The sequence below is a fragment of the Canis lupus genome, chromosome X (assembly GCF_003254725.2).
Source record: "Canis lupus dingo isolate Sandy chromosome X, ASM325472v2, whole genome shotgun sequence".
In the NCBI taxonomy this organism is placed as follows: domain Eukaryota; kingdom Metazoa; phylum Chordata; class Mammalia; order Carnivora; family Canidae; genus Canis; species Canis lupus.
Genome location: NC_064281.1, coordinates 90,294,840 through 90,312,576, shown reverse-complemented (window position 1 = coordinate 90,312,576; position 17,737 = coordinate 90,294,840). Strand labels below are relative to the sequence as shown.

Genomic DNA, 17,737 nt, shown 5'->3' with positions numbered 1-17,737 from the left:
TGAAAAGTGTACTTATTATATATTTTGTAATTAGCTGTGGTAATTAGATTATGTCTTCTCTTTGTATCAACAGTTCTTAGGACTATGCCTAGCACAGTTGGCAACTCATATTTTTGAAGGGGGATAAATCATTGTTCCTGATTTAATTTTTTAAAAGATTCATTCATTTTAGAGCATGGGAGGGAGGGACAGAGGAAGGGAAGGAGAATCTTAGGCAGGCTCTGCACAGAGCCTAACCTGGGGCTCAATTTGAGGAGCCTGAGATCATAACCTGAGCCAATACCAAGATTCGGACGCTCAACTGACTGCATCACCCAAGTGCCCCTTGATTTAATTGTTTATAGTACTATTTGTATTTTGATACATCTGTGTTGATGTATTTTATTTTATTTTTTAATATATTTTTTATTTTTTTAATAATAAATTTATTTTTTATTGGTGTTCAATTTGCCAACATACAGAATAACACCCATTGCTCATCCCGTCAAGTGCCCCCCTCAGTGCCCGTCACCCATTCACCCCCACCCCCCGCCCTCCTCCCCTTCCACCACCCCTAGTTCATTTCCCAGAGTTAGGAGCCTTCATGTTGTATTTTATTTTTTAATTAAATGATATCCCATTTAATAAGCCTACTTAAGCTTTATAAACAAGAAGCATCTAGGTAGATTTCACTATGTCTGTCTTGTCTGGGTCTGCTAAGTGAAACAGACATCACGCACACACTTGATACCCAACAGAGATGATCACTGATTTCTTTATTGATTGCTACGATCTACACCTATATGAGAAGGGATCTTTAAAATGCTGCAGGAAACTGAATAGAAAATGTCATTACAAAAACCAGGAGTAGCAAGAATTGTATAAAGTCAGAAAATTTCCTATGAATGATTGTATAAGGAGAGTATATGTGCAGATATGTGCACATGCGCCTGCATTTCTCCGGGTGTTAGAAAGTTTGTGGAACATGACTGGCAAGATACATATGCAAATGTGAAGTGATACTTTTGTTGGTAAGGGTGAGCTTAGAAGAGTGGTAAATATCAGAAACCACCTTTTTACTTTTTCCTGCTGTTAAACTTCTTTGTCCTAATGAGCAGCAATGAAGAAACACATTTTCAAGGAATTCACTGTGCGAACTCTATAATAAACTACAGCAAATAGAAGATCAATGCTTTTAAGATTCTAGGAAGCAACTAAATTTAGGATGAAGGATGTTTATTTATTTAGAGATTTTATTTACTTATTGGATATATAGAGAGAGTGAGAGAGAGAGCACGAGCAGGGTGGGTACACAGGGAGAGGGAGAAACAGGCTCCTTGCTTGGGATCCTGATACAGGGCTCAAACTTAGGACCCTGGGATCATGACCTGAGCCAAAGGCAGCCACTTAACCAACTGAGTCATCCAGGCTCCCCAGAATGAATGGTGTTTAGACCGCTGTTGGAAGACTCTGTCCATAGGGTTGCTGAATTTAAATGTGGACAGTATACGTAAATGTCTAGCTATTATGATTAAATTGTTCAGCATGCCATGTGGATTCCAGAGAGACCTAGGAACAGACAATCCAAACTACTTCATGTTTTCCCATCTGGAATTAGTAAACACTGTCAGATTGAATGAGAACAAGATAGCCAAGACCTCTGCCTCCTTCCCCATAGCTGAGACCTTCTCCCAGAACCATGCCCACACAACCCCACGAATGGCAAATGGAGCCAGCAGCTGGAATGTGCTTTTGTGTGGGCATTTGAACCCATTTACTGGCTATGTGCATAGACTGGATATGGAGAGATGCAAAAGGAATTTGTTTTTTTGTGCATTCTGTTCATGGTGCTGCTGTGCAGCATATGATGGAACAGAGTGCAGGAACTGTTAATATGTGATCTGACGCTGAAGGCGATGGATTTGGAACAAGTAGTTCTACTTCAGCATAATTGCTGCCTTCCCCTCACGCTTTCCCTTCCTGCGCCTGCTTTCTTCTCTCTGCGCCACTGTTGGACATTTCCTAATGCAGGAGGCAATTAATAATGGAAGTTGTGGTTAATCCAAATAGCTTGGTAAACAATAGGCTGATGGTTTATTAAATTTAGTTCTATTTTTTTGATTCCCAAATAGCCGTAACTAGAAGAAACGGGGAAAATAATTTACAAATCTGATGAGCTTACAAATTCATTGATTCATCAAACATTTATTGAGTACCTGTTATGTCTCAGGCACTATGTCGAACGTGACAGGAAGAACTAATGGCAACATGGGACAGAACTGTATCTGGTGTGCGCTCAAGAATGAAGTATTCCTTGGCCCCATAGTGGCTGGCGATGCCTGGAAAACGAGAATGTAAATCCTTCATGTTAATTTAGCTTTCTGACAAAATGATCGTTTGATTGTGGGAGACAAAAAGTGAGACAGATACTACTTTTAACCATGTAAAGCAAAGTACAGGATAGTTTGGTCTAATTTGCTTGGTTAAGTGACATTCTATATAACTGATTGAGAAATTCTAAAGTGCCATCAGTGCAGGCAGGGTTTTCATCCGTCTTCTCTTTCTGCTACAGAGTGATCATTTGCCCATTATTTTTTGCTCATGAGCTAGAAAGCCTGAATACTTAAAGTTCTATTTTATATCAGGGGCTTATTTTTTAAAGAAACTACTTAGAGCTGCATGGTGCTTTAGGTTTTAGGGACTCCAACTGTTGACTTTTTGTAATCTTTACTAAGTGTTTGGAGAGCACAGAAAGCCCTCTGCTTGCATGCTGGAGCACAAGTCCATTTAGGTCTGGGAAGCTTTCCATCTAGATATTTGAACAGTATTGTGATTATTATGATTATATATATATATATATATATATATATATATATATACACACATACATGTACTTTAAAAATCTCTAAAAGGGCAACAAAATGTAAGGTACATTAGACCCCCTGCTAGGCCAGACTTTTATCCAGTAGCCTCTGTATTTTAGAATACTTAGTCATGAATTTCAAAGTTGGGGAGAAAGAATTATGGACAGGAATGGATATTACGAAGCCCATGCATTGAAACTATGTACTTTACATAAGAGTATCAGGGTTTAGGGGGCACCTGGGTGGCTCAGTGGTTGAGGATCTGCCTTCGGCTCAGGTCATGATCTCAGGGTCCTGAGCTCAAGTCCCCCGTTAGGCTCCCTGCTCAGTGGGGAGTCTGCTTTTCCCTCTGCCCCTCCCCTCATTCTTACTCTCTCTCTTAAATAAGTAAATAAAATCTTAGAATAAAAAAAAAAAAGAGCGTCAGGGTAGCACACTCTGAGTCTGAGCTTCGTTTTTTTTTTTTTGTTTTGTTTTGTTTTTTGGTAAAGATTTTATTTATTTGAGAGAGAGTACCTGAGTAGGAGGAGGGGCAGAGTGAGAAGCAGACTCCCTGCTGTGCAGGGAGCCTGATGCAGGGCTCCATCTCAGGACCCCAAATCATGACCCAAGCCACTTGGGTCAACTGAGCCACCCAGGTGCTCTGAGCATTTTTTTTTAAAGATTTTATTTATTCATGAGAGACACACACACAGAGAGGCAGAGACACAGGCAGAGGGAGAAGCAGGCTCCCTGCAGGGAGCCCGACGTGGGACTCTATCCCGGGTCTCCAGGATCACACCCTGGGCCGAAGGTGGTGCTAAACTGCTGAGCCTCCTGGGGTGCCCTGAGCTTTTTTTTTTTTAAATACATGCTTCTTAATAAGCCTGGTTATGTGGTTGAGATGCAGCAGATAGTGGAATGCAGGTAGGGAAGGAAAGACTATTGTAGGTAGTTTCCACGACAGAAGAGTAGGCAGTCCACAGCCTGACAAGGAAGAAGAGAAACATGGAGAGAGAGCTAGAGCTGGATTCCCATACAGCATAGTGACTGTGGGTCCTATCAATGTCTTGGAGTCATTGAGGAAAGGTTAAATTATGCCTGTGTCATTTGAGATGACAGAGAAGTGGATAATACAGTCTCCCACCAATGTAGTTCAGATTTCAGAGTTTAAGATGTAAACTTCAGTTACCTGGAAAGCATCCCAATGTGAAACATGTCATTTTCCTGACAGAAAATTGAAGCATTGTTATGGGAATGTAATTATGAATTGCTCTTAGAAATGGATATTATCACTTGTTTTATGACAAAATAGCACCAAATGATTCCTGGCCCTGGTTTCGTGACACTCTATCATATTTCCAGTTATGTCACAATGTGTGAGATGTATTATGAAGCTCAAGCCAAGAGACCATAAGCAGTGGGAAGATTGCTTGCTCTCCATGGCATGCCCTGTGTCACACAGGATCTGATACCAACGGGGCCATCAATATTTTTGTTGAGTGTGTGTGTATGATATGTATAATATACACATTGTCTTAGGATATACAGCTGACCCTTGAACAAAACAGATTTGAACTATGCAAGTCCACTTTATATGCAGATTTTTCACAGCACAGTTCTGTAAAGGTATGTTCTCTTATGATTTTCTCAACTGTTTTTCTTCAGTTTATTCTAAGAATACGGTATATAATACATATAATACATATGACATACAGTTTAATTAACTGTTAATTAACTGTTTAATTAACTGTTCATGTTATCAGAAAGGCTTCCAGACAATATTAGGCTATGTATAGTTGTTCCTGCAGCGAGTCAAATGTTGTAAGTGGATTTTTAACGTTGTGTAGGGTTGGCACCCCTAATCCCTGTGTGGTTCACAGATCAACTACATATATATTACAGGAGGGGATGTTGAAAAGTCAAAGATTTTAGTGCATCCTACTGTTTTAAAGGTCAGTATAGAATCAGCTATTGCTGTATATCAAATAACAACCAAAATTATTTTGCTCACACGACTGTGGGTTGGGGGGGTGTCAGATTTGTGGCTCTTAGTTGCTGATTGGTTGTGAATTTGTTCTGTGGGTTTTGGACTACCCAGTTATTTTGGCATATTTTTCTCATGGTGCAAGAAGGTGAACCAAAACAAGAGAAACCTGAAGTCCTTCTTAAGATTGAGTCTCAAAACTGTAAAACTGTCTCTTCCACCCACATTCCACTGTAGAAAGTAGTCACATGGTCAAACCCATAATGTATACTGCTTTTAGGGGATGAAGTGTAAAGTGACATGGCAAAGGAGTGGGTCAAGGCAAGAGTGATGAATTTGGGGAAATAATTCAATCTAACATACTTATAAATCACAAATACATTAACAAGACTTGAAATCAGGTCTGTGATTACTATTGTTGGGCAATAATTGAATCTTTTCCTTTTATTTCTATAATATCTTACTGAGATCCAGAGTACATTCCAAAAACTAATTATTCATATAGAATTGAAAATTTTCTACCCAATCCTTGATATTCTAAATTCATTTTTTAAAGCTTTTATTTTTAAGTACGCTCTCCACCCAATATGGGGCTTGAACTCAGCACCCTGAGATCAAGAGTCACTTGCTCTATGGACTGACCAACTGGGTGCCCCAAATTACTATTAACAAACATTCTAGTAGAGCAGTATTAGAGCACCAAAATGAAGCCTCTGCAGCCACATTTTCTCTGTGCCTTTGGAATAGCCATAGCACAAAAATGCTATGGTACTTAAGAAAATAAATGATATTAAACAGATTGCTATTTATCTTGTGAGTGTGTCTCATTTAACTTTAGTGTTCAATAGAGGGTTAATGTGCTCTATTCAGTGGAGATTAGAATACCAGAAAACACCTCTTTGATGGGCAGAAGTGTGTTGGGTTGCATGAAGGTATCTTTTCTGTTTGACAGCTCCTCATGCTAAGAGTGAGTCATTATCTTGATGTTTAACATGTATCATCTGAGATAATACCTGGCACTGGTAGGCGCATTAGTATGGATTGGCACTTGGAGGGTAGTCACAATGTTTGCTAACATGTCTCTTAACTAAATTTAGTTACACAGATAGGCGAGTTCGATAATTTCTTAGTTGAATTCCCACAAGTCTCTTGTTAAAATACTTGAAAACATGTATTGCAATTATATTAGAACTCCTACCTCAAAATTAATTATTTCTATCCCTTTGCTTTCTTTATGAGGATGAAAATGGCACTGTGCATTTAAGTAGAATGTCGTGTACGAATCATCAGAAATAGTAGCTCTAATGTGCTCTAGATCTACCTAGGGTAGAGATGCTTAGCATGGGGTCCACAGATGGGCTTTGGCACATTGTGGAATAATCGATCATCTGCAGAATATGAATATATACACCTGTAAGAATTTCTTTCTCCAAAGAATGTCTGTAACCTTCATGAGAGTCTTTTAAAAGTCTAAGACTCAAGAAACCCTAACAAAATACTTGAAACATGTCTAGTGGAGTTTATTTTCTGTTGAGCCTCTTGACTCCTCCTTAATGGACCTCTATTTCTGCCTTGGTCAGAGAAAAAGGATGACTTCTGATAGCTTGATCAGAGTAGCAACCCTAAGGAAAATTGGCACTGTTCCAGATATGTCAAACTCTCAGTTCACTGTAGAATTGCAGCCTTTATGCTCAAGCACAACTCAACTCCTTTTTGAGGAGGCCTTCAATAAGAACCAGATCAGCAGCTTACTGATTGATTGATGGCCATGTTTTCTGATTCTTACTTCTGTGCTACTTACGTCAGTGATCAAAGGAGTAGTGCACACATAGCAGAGGGAGCTGTGATATCTCAACCTGCTGACCTGTTGTCTTAAGGATTCTTCTTAAGAGAGCATCACATCATATATTCCCTGTGTCAATGGTTCTCAAGTTTGGACATACAGCAATTGTGTGTTAGGAGCAAGCTAAAACTCTTTCTTATTCAAAATGTACTTTAGGATGAAAGTGAGTGAAATTCTTTTGATTACAGGGGTAGTTTTGAATCATCTTTAATTCATATTAAAAATGTTCACACACTCTGGTAATTTATTTTTAATAAGAAATGGATCTCATCCCATGCTAACACAACTGTCCCCTTGAGTGCTTTGGCTGCTATAAATTTCTGCAATTCCACTTACTGGGAATCTTTGTTCCTGTGTTCTTATCAGAGTCCTCCACTCTTTCAGCCTTTTAATTTTATATTCAAATCTAATCATGACCTTCCCTTGTCTTTTCTTAGAGGAAGAGGTTTCTAAGTCTAACCTGTCCATGCTTTGGGTTCAATAGCCCACATGGTACACAATGTAAGACAGTTCTATTATGTGGCCAATTGTGGGATACAACTTATAGTTGCTCTAGGCATCTGTAGAAGAGACAGCATCATGTAGGATAAGAGTTTTTGATAATTCTGTTCATGAACCAGATTGCTTTCTTATGGAAACCACAGAGGAATTTATGGAGCAGGTTCTCAGGATCCCCATTTTATTAAAGAGGGATGGACACTCATCAAAGTTAACAAAATTTCCAGCAGTCTCAAAGATGGTAAATATTAGAACAGATACTCAAGTTTCTCTGCCTCTAAAGCCAGAGTATGGCTGTTTTGACTACATGACTGTCTTTGTATGAAAGTGGGAATGATAGGGTTTGAGACAGGCCTCAATAGGCAAATAGGGTTTCAATAGGAAGGTGGGAGGAGAGAATTCCAAGGACAGAGAGTGAATAAGTGAGGGCAGAGTTGACAATGATGACCTTGCTGGTAAATCACAAGACCCACCTGGTTCCTGGTTTTAATGGAGACTCTGGGTTAAGGATAGGAATAAGAAGTTGCAAAAGAGGGCTGTTTTTTCCCCTGAAATCTAAGCCCTGTGGTTGAAGTTTGATGACAGAAACCACAGTAAATTTTTATTCTCTGATTTGAGAGGTAGGCTAGTGCATTGCGACAAAAATTAAGTCTTTATTTGGTTAAATCAGTTCCATGAAATATTGTTATCCTACATGTTTACTGTTTTTGTTTTTGTTTTCCTGAGAAACAGCAATTGAGGCGGAGTGGTGTGGGAGGAGGGGCAGGGCAGAGGGAGAGCAAGAATCCCAAGCAGGCTCCATGCCCCAGCAGGGAGCCCAGGTAGGGCTCCATCTCCTGACCCTGACAGGAGAACCTGAGTTGAAACCAAGAGTCAGATGTTTAACCACCTGAGTCACCAGGGGCCCCAATTCTACACATTTATTTTTTTTAATAAAATAATTTTTTATTGGTGTTCAATTTACCAACATACAGAATAACACCCAGTGCTCATCCCGTCAAGTGTCCCCCTCAGTGCCCGTCACCCACTCACCCCCACCCCCCGCCCTCCTCCCCTTCCACCACCCCTAGTTCGTTTCCCAGAGTTAGGAGTCTTTCTTTATTTTTTTTTTAATTCTTATTTATTTATGATAGTCAGAGAGAGAGAGAGAGAGAGAGGCAGAGACATAGGCAGAGGGAGAAGCAGGCTCCATGCACCGGGAGCCCGACGTGGGATTTGATCCCGGGTCTCCAGGATCGCGCCCCGGGCCAAAGGCAGGCGCCAAACCGCTGCGCCACCCAGGGATCCCGAGTTAGGAGTCTTTATGCTCTGTCTCCCTTTCTGATATTTCCCACACATTTCTTCTCCCTTCCCTTCTATTCCCTTTCACTATTATTTATATTCCCCAAATGAATGAGAACATACACTGTTTGTCCTTCTCCGATTGACTTATTTCACTCAGCATAATACCCTCCAGTTCCATCCACGTTGAAGCAGATGGTGGGTATTTGTCGTTTCTAATGGCTGAGTAATATTCCATTGTATACATAGACCACATCTTTATCCATTCATCTTTCGATGGACACCGAGGCTCCTTCCACAGTTTGGCTATTGTGGACATTGCTGCTATAAACATCGGGGTGCAGGTGTCCCGGTGTTTCATTGCATCTGTATCTTTGGGGTAAATCCCCAGTGCAATTGCTGGGTCATAGGGCAGGTCTATTTTTAACTCCTTGAGGAACCTCCACACAGTTTTCCAGAGTGGCTGCACCAGTTCACATTCCCACCAACAGTGTAAGAGGGTTCCCTTTTCTCCACATCCTCTCCAACATTTGTTGTTTCCTGCCTTGTTAATTTTCCCCATTCTCACTGGTGTGAGGTGGTATCTCATTGTGGTTTTGATTTGTATTTCCCTGATGGCAAGTGATGCAGAGCATTTTCTCATGTGCATGTTGGCCATGTCTATGTCTTCCTCTGTGAGATTTCTCTTCATGCCTTTTGCCCATTTCATGATTGGATTGTTTGCTTCTTTGGTGTTGAGTTTAAGAAGTTCTTTATAGATCTTGGAAACTAGCCCTTTATCTGATACGTCATTTGCAAATATCTTCTCCCATTCTGTAGGTTGTCTTTTAGTTTTGTTGACTGTATCCTTTGCTGTGCAAAAGCTTCTTATCTTGATGAAGTCCCAATAGTTCATTTTTGCTTTTGTTTCTTTTGCCTTCGTGGATGTATCTTGCAAGAAGTTACTGTGACCGAGTTCAAAAAGGGTGTTGCCTGTGTTCTTCTCTAGGATTTTGATGGAATCTTGTCTCACATTTAGATCTTTCATCCATTTTGAGTTTATCTTTGTGTATGGTGAAAGAGAGTGGTCTAGTTTCATTCTTCTGCATGTGGATGTCCAATTCTACACATTTAAGTGCAAATGAATGTTCATTTATATAACCTTTTAGGGATTTTAAGGGGGTGAGGAGTTGGACTGTTTTGTGGGATTTTGTGAGTCACATAGCCACTACATTGGATAGAGACTCTCTAACAAAAGCTGATCTTATTTTTGGAAAATATATCTTGGGGTGCTCTGATGGCTCAGTTGAAACAGCATGTAAGTTGTGATCTCAGGGTCATGAGTTTGAGACCCCTATTGGGAGTAGAGATTACTATCTCTCATTTTGTTCCATTATTGGATTTTAATCAAGAGAAACAGTTGAGTCCACTAACCCCTTTTAAGCTACCACTTTCTGGCAGAATGACCTAATTTAGAGCTAAGTTTTTTTTCTTTAACAATATATTTATTTTAGAGAGGAAAGAGGGTGTGAGTGGGAGAGGGGTAGAGGGAAAGAATCTCAAGTTGACACCCCCTTAATGTGTAACCTCTTGCAGGGCTTGATCCCTTGACCCTGAGATCACCACTAGATCCAAAATCAAGAGTTGGCTACACAACTGACTGAGCCACCCAGGTGCCCCTACAGCTAGGATATAAAATTGGAGACAGTCTAGATAAGGAGCAGAGGTTTTCAAACTTGAGCCTATATCAGAAAGAGTCGCCGGAAGGTTTGTTAATACACAGTTCTTAGGGCACCACTTCCAGGAATTCCCATGCAGTAGGTCTCTGGTGGGTCCCTAAAATTTGCCTGTTTAACACTCAGGTAATGTTAATGCTATTTTTCATTGGCCTATACTCTGAGAATCGCTTTCAAAGGCTGATTCCTCAAAAGCACCCATCTCAGAATCAATCAGGTGAAATCAAAAACTAAATCCTTAGCTGATTTAAGGGAGAATGGAGCACTTTGGTAGAAATGTCCTGTGTTCAAAAATTGGGGTCAGTAATGGGGAGATCGTATCTTCCTTTCTTATGGAAAATAGTTCTGTAAACTGGAAAGAAAACTTTACTTTGGAGTCAGACTATCTGGATTCCAATCCCAGCTGTGATTTTACTAGATGTATGGCTTTGTAAATCAGTTAACTTCTCTGAGCTTCAGTGTCTTAACCTCTAAAACAGATTGAATAATTAGGATTGCTGGGAGGATTAAATGCAACAATGTAGGTTGAATTTGGATGTTTGTGTTGATTAGCTATTTCACCAATGTGAACTTCACTGAAGAAAATGGTACTTAAGTAGATTTTTTTAAGGTGTAAGTGGAATTGTGTCTTTACTTGCGCTTTCCCTTTATCAATTTGAATATTTATTTTCCTGAAGGTTGCTCCTCCATATCATGTTGCTATCTCTATAATGTCGTATCATAATTAGATTATTTGCCAGTTGGGATCTATGATTAGAAAATAAGTATTTCTGGGGTTCCTGGGTGGTGCTGTTGGCGAAGTGTCCAACTCTTGGTTTTGGCTCAGGTTGTGATCCTAGGGTCATGAAATCAAGCCCTGTGTTGGGCTCTGTGCTCAGCATGGAGTCCACTTGGGATTCTCTTTTCCTCTTCCTCTGCCCATTCTGCTCATGCTCTGTTTCCTTGTCCAAAATAAATGAATAAAGGGTCTCCTTGGTGGCTTAGTCAGTTGGACATCTGCCTTCGGCTCAGATCATAATCCCAGGGTCCTGGGATGGAGCCCCAATGTCAGGCTTCCAGCTCAGTGGGGAGTTTGCTTCTCCCTCTGCCCCTTTCCCTCCTGCTGCTTGTACTCACTTGCTCTCTCTCAAATAAATAAATTAAAAATAAATAAATCTTTGAAAAAAAGGAAATGAGTATTTCTGAAATTTTCCTAGAGTCAGACTCCTTTGAATTGGAATAATTTTGAAGTAGAAGGAAGGTTGCTGTCATGAAGAGTCAAAGGAGTAGCTATTTTATCTCACATTCCTGACCCTTTTCAGAATAAACTGAAGGAGAAAAAGGTTCCTGTGAGCCTATAAAGGCCTAAACTCTTGAGGTATAAGATTTGCTTTTGTTCCAGGGCAAGTGTCTTAGACAGTGAATGCTGTTGACTGGTCTGACAAACTATAACTACCATAGGTGTTGGCTTGGACTCTGTCATCTCCAGTCAAAGCTTGGGTCTTGGTCTCTGAATGGATTGATGTGATCTTTGATGTGCCTTTGGGTTGTAGTTGTCTGTCGGTTTGCTGCTATTTTAAAAATTATCTTGATATGTTAGTGTTCCTCTCTGAAACCCTAAAATCTTGCTACATAAAGTTTGGTCTGTGAGTCTAAGGTTCTTATCCAGACTAATGAGTCAGAATCTTCATTTAACAAGATCCTGAGATGACTCCCATGCCCGTTGATGTTTGAGAAATACACCTCTAGGTGACCTCCAAAGTCCTTTGAGGTCTAATGTTTAGGATTCTAAGGAAACTTGTAAATATTTGTACTCCTATTGTTCTCACTGAAGTTATTACTTGAACTAATCTTTTTTGTGTCTGTTACTTTCCCTCCCCCTCCACACCTAACGCCTGTCTTGTTCAATAAACAACTCGAATGTCAACTTCTGTTGTGAATAACTTTTGTTGTATTGATTCCCATTTCGCTTGTTCTTGTAAAATAGTATGTTATCCTATTGTATTCCAATAGACCAGAGATTTACCAGCCTGACTGTGAATTCAAATTGGCTGTACAGCTTTTTCTAAAAAAGATTCTATTTATTCATGAGAGAGAGAGAGAGAGCGGCAGAGATGCAGGCAGTGGAAGAAGCAGGCTCCATGCAGGGAGCCTGATGTGGGACTAGATCCTGGGACTCCAGGATCATGACCTGAGCCAAAGGCAGACGCTTAACCGCTAAGCTGCCCAGGCATCCCTGTGTACAGCTTTTAATCAAACACAGATTCCCAGTCCAGATCATTGAATCACAACCTTTGGTAGGTACAACTTAGGGATAAATATTAAAAATAATCTATGTGTTAAATTTGATATGCATTTTGAAATTGATGTATAATTGATATATAAAATTAGCTTCAGCTGTACAACTTAATGACTTCACATTTGTATACATTGCAAAGTGATCATCACAGTAAGTATAGTTAACATTTGTGACCCATAAATATACAATTTTTCTTTTGTTAAAAACTTGATTTCCCCCCCCGTGAGAATTGTGATTTATTTCTGAAGCATGCCAAAATCACACTAAGGATTCACCAAGGGGTGTGGGTGGGGACAAGGAGGCTCAAACACATACTGAGTGGCTAATCAGGAGTTGAGAGTGAAGGGGGAGTGGGTAGCTGGGGCCCTCATATGTCCCTCCGCTTTCTAATGGCACAGAGCCCTCTTCAGGCCAGCACCCCTCTCCATTCCCCATGTCTATTTTCTCTCCAGGGAGGTGGGGTAGGGGACCATGGGAAGAGGGTTTAGTGTGAGTGGGTCCCAGGAGGGTAAATGTGCCAGGGTGGGGTGGAGGTCCAAGCTTAATATGCACTTATCAGGCAGATTTCCCAGGGAGCTGAAATGGAAAAATATGGAACATTTCATGAATTTTCATGCCATCCTTGCACAGGGCCATGTAATCAGTGTATCATTCCACTATATACATTCCATTCCAGTATATACATTGAGTATATGTGCTGCCTTACTTAGTGAGCGAGCTCATGTTGAGAACTTTGAGGATCCTACTCTCTTAGCAACTTCCAAATATGCAATACAGTATTAACTGTAGTCACCATGCTGTATGTTACATCATCATGACTTAGTTATTTTATAACTATTTTATTTGTACCTTTAGCTCTCTTCACCTATTTTGCCTAAACCCCAGCCCCTGCCTTTAGCAGTTGCCAGTGTGTTCTCTATTTACGAGTTTGTTGTTGTTGACATTTTAGATTCCTCATATAGGTAAGACCAGATAGTTTTTATACTTTCCTGTCTGACTTAGCATAATGCCACCAAAGTCTATCCATGTTGTCCCAGTGGCTAGATTTCCTACTCTTTTATGCCTGATTAATATTCTATGGGGAGAGAGAGAGAGAGAGAGAGAGAGAGAGAGAGAGAGAGAGAGAGAGATCATATGCATGCAATCAGATTTTTCCTTATCCATTCTTCCATTGATGGTCTGTTATGATATTACCATATCTGAGCTATTGTAAACAATGCTGCACTGAACACCAGGGTGCAGATATGTTTTCAAATTAGTGTTTTCAGTTCTTCAGGTAAATATCCAGAAGCACAATTGCTGAATCCTATGGTAGTTTTTGTTTTAATTTTTGAGACACCTCTGTAGTGTTCCACAGTGGCTATTCCTCCGATGCCTATTTTTGATGGAGAACCAACATGAGAAAAAAAATAACTTGTCCATGGGCCAGGATTCCTTCTTTTTCCAGTATTTTCTCTGAATAAATACTTATTAAATGACAGACAGATGAATTACTTATTTGTCTTTCATGATAGCTTAGACTCTTGCGTGGCAGATCCTTGTGTTTCTATCTGTGACCTGTTAGAAGGCCTGGAAAATGATAGGTAGTCAACACATTAGTTTCTGTATTTGTACCCTTTTTGAAGGCTTTGGAGGCAGAAACAAACCTGAGTTAAATTCCTACCACTGCCATGTTATAGCTCTGTGACTCTAGTATTTACATGATTATTCACCTCTGTTCATCTCATCCATGGTTTTTGATATTTATTGACTGCTACATGCCTGGGACACATGCCAAACAAGGCAGATAAGTTCCTATTTTCTTAGAGCATACATTCTAGTAGAGTGACAGACAAAAGGAAATAAGTAAAAAGACCAATTAAATAAAAATTTGAATCAATGTGGTGAAGGCAACAAAACAGGAGGCTGAGAAATTGAATCATGTTCAAGGGTGGTGAAGGAATGAACGTTATAGGGAAAGATATTTAAGTCAACAATCAAAGGATGAAATGGATCTTGTGAAGGTAAAGAGGTGCTAATGGGCATATCGGGTAGAGACAATGAGGTGTGCGGTGGGTCTGAAGCAGGAAAATGCTCAGGATGTTGAAAGCCAAAGAGAATACCAATGTGACTGGAGCTCAATGAGTAGGGAGGGTTTCAGGCTAGGTCATGTTGGCATTAATGGCAGGGAAATAAGAATGCCTAAAAGTTGCTTTTGTCTACTTATCCTCCTCTGTGAGAAACACTGTATAGAATTATTTTCAGTCGGGCTAGTGCCCAATAATCTACAAGTAGTACCAAGGAAAACTGGTTTGAGGATTGATATAGCCTACAGAGGGCCTCTACCTTCAGCAAACTGATACCTATTTCTCAGATCTCTTGGCCTCTGGCCAACCATGACATGGAAATTTGAGATCATTTTCCATGTGAGGAAGGCAGGATAGATCAACATGACTGGGTTTCAAGGGATCTTGGCCCATTCGTCAATGTCAAGGAGTGTCATAACATGCTTGTGACCTTATTATGCAATGCTACCCCACCTAAAAGAAATGTCTGTCACATAGTGTCATGGATATCAATCAAAGTAGCAATTCTTTTAAGGCCTGGGGTGCCAAGAAGTGCTGTGGGAAGCAGAGAATTAGGAGAAAAGCCAAAACCTTCTACCCCCTTCTTCACTTAAACTGTTTGAACCTTAAGGAGACTTAAAGCAACTCTATCAAATAACTAGTGTGAGCATAAAATAAGACAGTGCATGTACAGGCATCCCTAGTGTCTGTCAGTAGATGATCTATTCTTCTTAGGTGACTAGGATTGAGTGTAAAGATGATAAAAACACTTTCCAAAATTATAGTGTACAAGATATTCCATGAAGGTAGTCAGTATGGTTCTTCATCCCTGCCTGCTGGTATCCGCCATGCTTGGTAGCCACAAAGTCTGAGAGCTAAGATACATTTGGAAAATGGACTTAATTGAAAAGTGCTAAGGGAATACAATTTCCTGTCCCCAGTCCATGGTGGATTTTTATCTGAAAAGAGGGATGAAGAGAAAGAACAGCTTTTCTTTTCTTCTTTTTCTACCCACCTGAAGCCCTGACAATCAGCTTGTAGCCTATACATTTGGCCCCACAGATGGGTGAAGGCTGTCGCTCATAGTGAGGTACATCGGTAAGTACAAGCAGCCAGTGAAGATTCTAGAGGTATAATGAAAGAAGCAAATGACAGAGGTTAAAGCATTTACAAAAATTCATGTTGAATTTGGCAGAAAATATGAGATAGGTTCTAGGAGAGTGTGTGAGTGGTGTGTGTGGGTATGGAAGATGTAGTGTATGTGGTGTTTGTGGGGCCCGATGTGTGCATCAGATGGCATGTATGGTATGTATTTGTGTGTGTCCAATAGCATGTGGGGCGTGTGTGTGTATGACAGGAGAGGACAGACAGGGACCAAGGATCTCCAGCATCTTTTTTCTCCCAATCCAGGAGCCTGTTCCTCCTTTGCCTTCTAAACCAGATTGTGGTGGGGAGTAGTACGTTCTTGAATTGGCCTCTTTGTTGTGTGACATATATTCCTTTTGCCAAGGATAAGTCATTTTTGTCAAACTCTAAATTGGGTCATTCATTAGTATGGAAATAAGGTTTTTTAGGACCAAGAACAGCTTATGTATAAATACTCTTTCACTTCAGCTCTGAACAAAGGAAGGATTGTGACTCAAATGCAGTCCGAATCACCACTCATGTATGCCGAAATGGTTGATGGTCTGTCCTCACCAGACTTTGCTGCTGGTGCACATTGGGTTGAGGAGATAGACATTACCAGCCGGTACTGAGAAAGACATGAAATGAATATGTGTAGTCTGTGTGGGTGGTTGGCAGCACCTCAACCTTCCTACCCTCCTTTGCTTGCGCCTTACTTGTCTGCAGGTGACACAGGTCCACGTGTGGATGGGGACAAGTAACCCAGAATTGAGGTTAGGTCGGCCTCACTGTGGGCACTAAACAGACATATAGAGGACTCTGAATATAAGTCTTGATACTTGTTTTTGGTAAATATTTTCTTTTAAAAATCATTAAGGCTCCCTGGAGTTCTTTCAAATGGAAAACCAATGTGCCATAATTTGGATCCCCCATAGGCTAATATGGAGCAATCCAGCACAATTTAGCTTCTATTGTAAGAGGTGATCATGTAAATATAAGGCTTTATATGCCCATATGACTAAGAGACTACTTTTACAGTTGGACAAAGAAAACAAACAGGCTAGGATATCTGTTCCTGTATGAAGCAGTGATTCTGCTGATGAAACCAAGTCACCTTCCTGACCCATCCATGGAATCACGTGGTCGGGAAACTCATCTTAGAGTTGCTGCTCGAATAAAAGAAAATATAACTATCCTTCTTTTCAACTAAAAGTGACTTGGCGAGTTGTGTCAATTAGCTAAGGCTTTGGCGTCACGTATCCTGTTTTTCTCGACCTATCCAGCCATCAGTAGCTAGCAATTTCATGGTTTGGAATGATCTGAGTAGCAATTCAAGAAAATACCATCCAGAACAGGTTTGGTTTTTTGGCATTCCCAATGAATATTTAATTACCAATGCACACTTCACATAGGACGGCAGGAAGTCATTCCTAAATGACTTCAAGAAATTAATCGTCTCCATAAAGAGAACAAAGAACCCAAATCTGGTTTCAGTGATAGTCCAAGTTTCATTCATCTCTACAAGGATTTAGTACAGAGGGTGGAAAAGCAAAATGTTTGGTCATATTTGATACAGACTTTCTTTCAGTCTAGATGTTAGTATTGAGAATATAAACTTACTTTATTTTCCTGGCTCCAATTAAACTGTTTCTGCCTGGATACAATGGAGGAAACATCAAATGGGCAAAGTCCAGGTCTTATTAAAAAAAAAAAACAAAAAGCACCAGAGGTCATGATCCTGGGGTCTTGGGATCAAGTCCTGCAGCAGGCTCCCTGCAGGGAGCCTGCTTCTCCCTCTGCCTGTGTTTCTGTCTTTCTCTTTGTGTCTCTCATGAATTAATTAAAATCTTAAAAAAGAAATACAAGCAAAAAGGAAAGAGTGGCACCCGGGTGGCTCAGTCGGTTAAGCGTCTACCTTTGGCTCAGGCCGTGATCCTGGGGTCCTGGGATCAAGTCCTAATCAGGCGCCCTGCTAGGCGGGGAATCTGCCTCTCCCTCTCCTCCTCCTCCCCTGCTCGCGTGCTCTCTCTCAAATACATAAAATCTTAAAAAAAAAAGAGGGAAGAAAGATAATATCAGAGTATCAAGCTCGTCATCTGTATTTATTTTCAGTGCTTCAATTAGTGTGGTGCAAGGATGTCTG

At 40.4% G+C, this 17,737-nt stretch overlaps 1 long non-coding RNA gene across 1 annotated transcript in view; it reads left to right on the top strand.

Annotated features, from left to right (window-relative positions):
• The window catches only part of LOC125754643 (uncharacterized), a 38,601-nt gene that overhangs the window by 18,530 nt on the left and 2,334 nt on the right, over window positions 1–17,737 (top strand). The window lies entirely within an intron of this gene.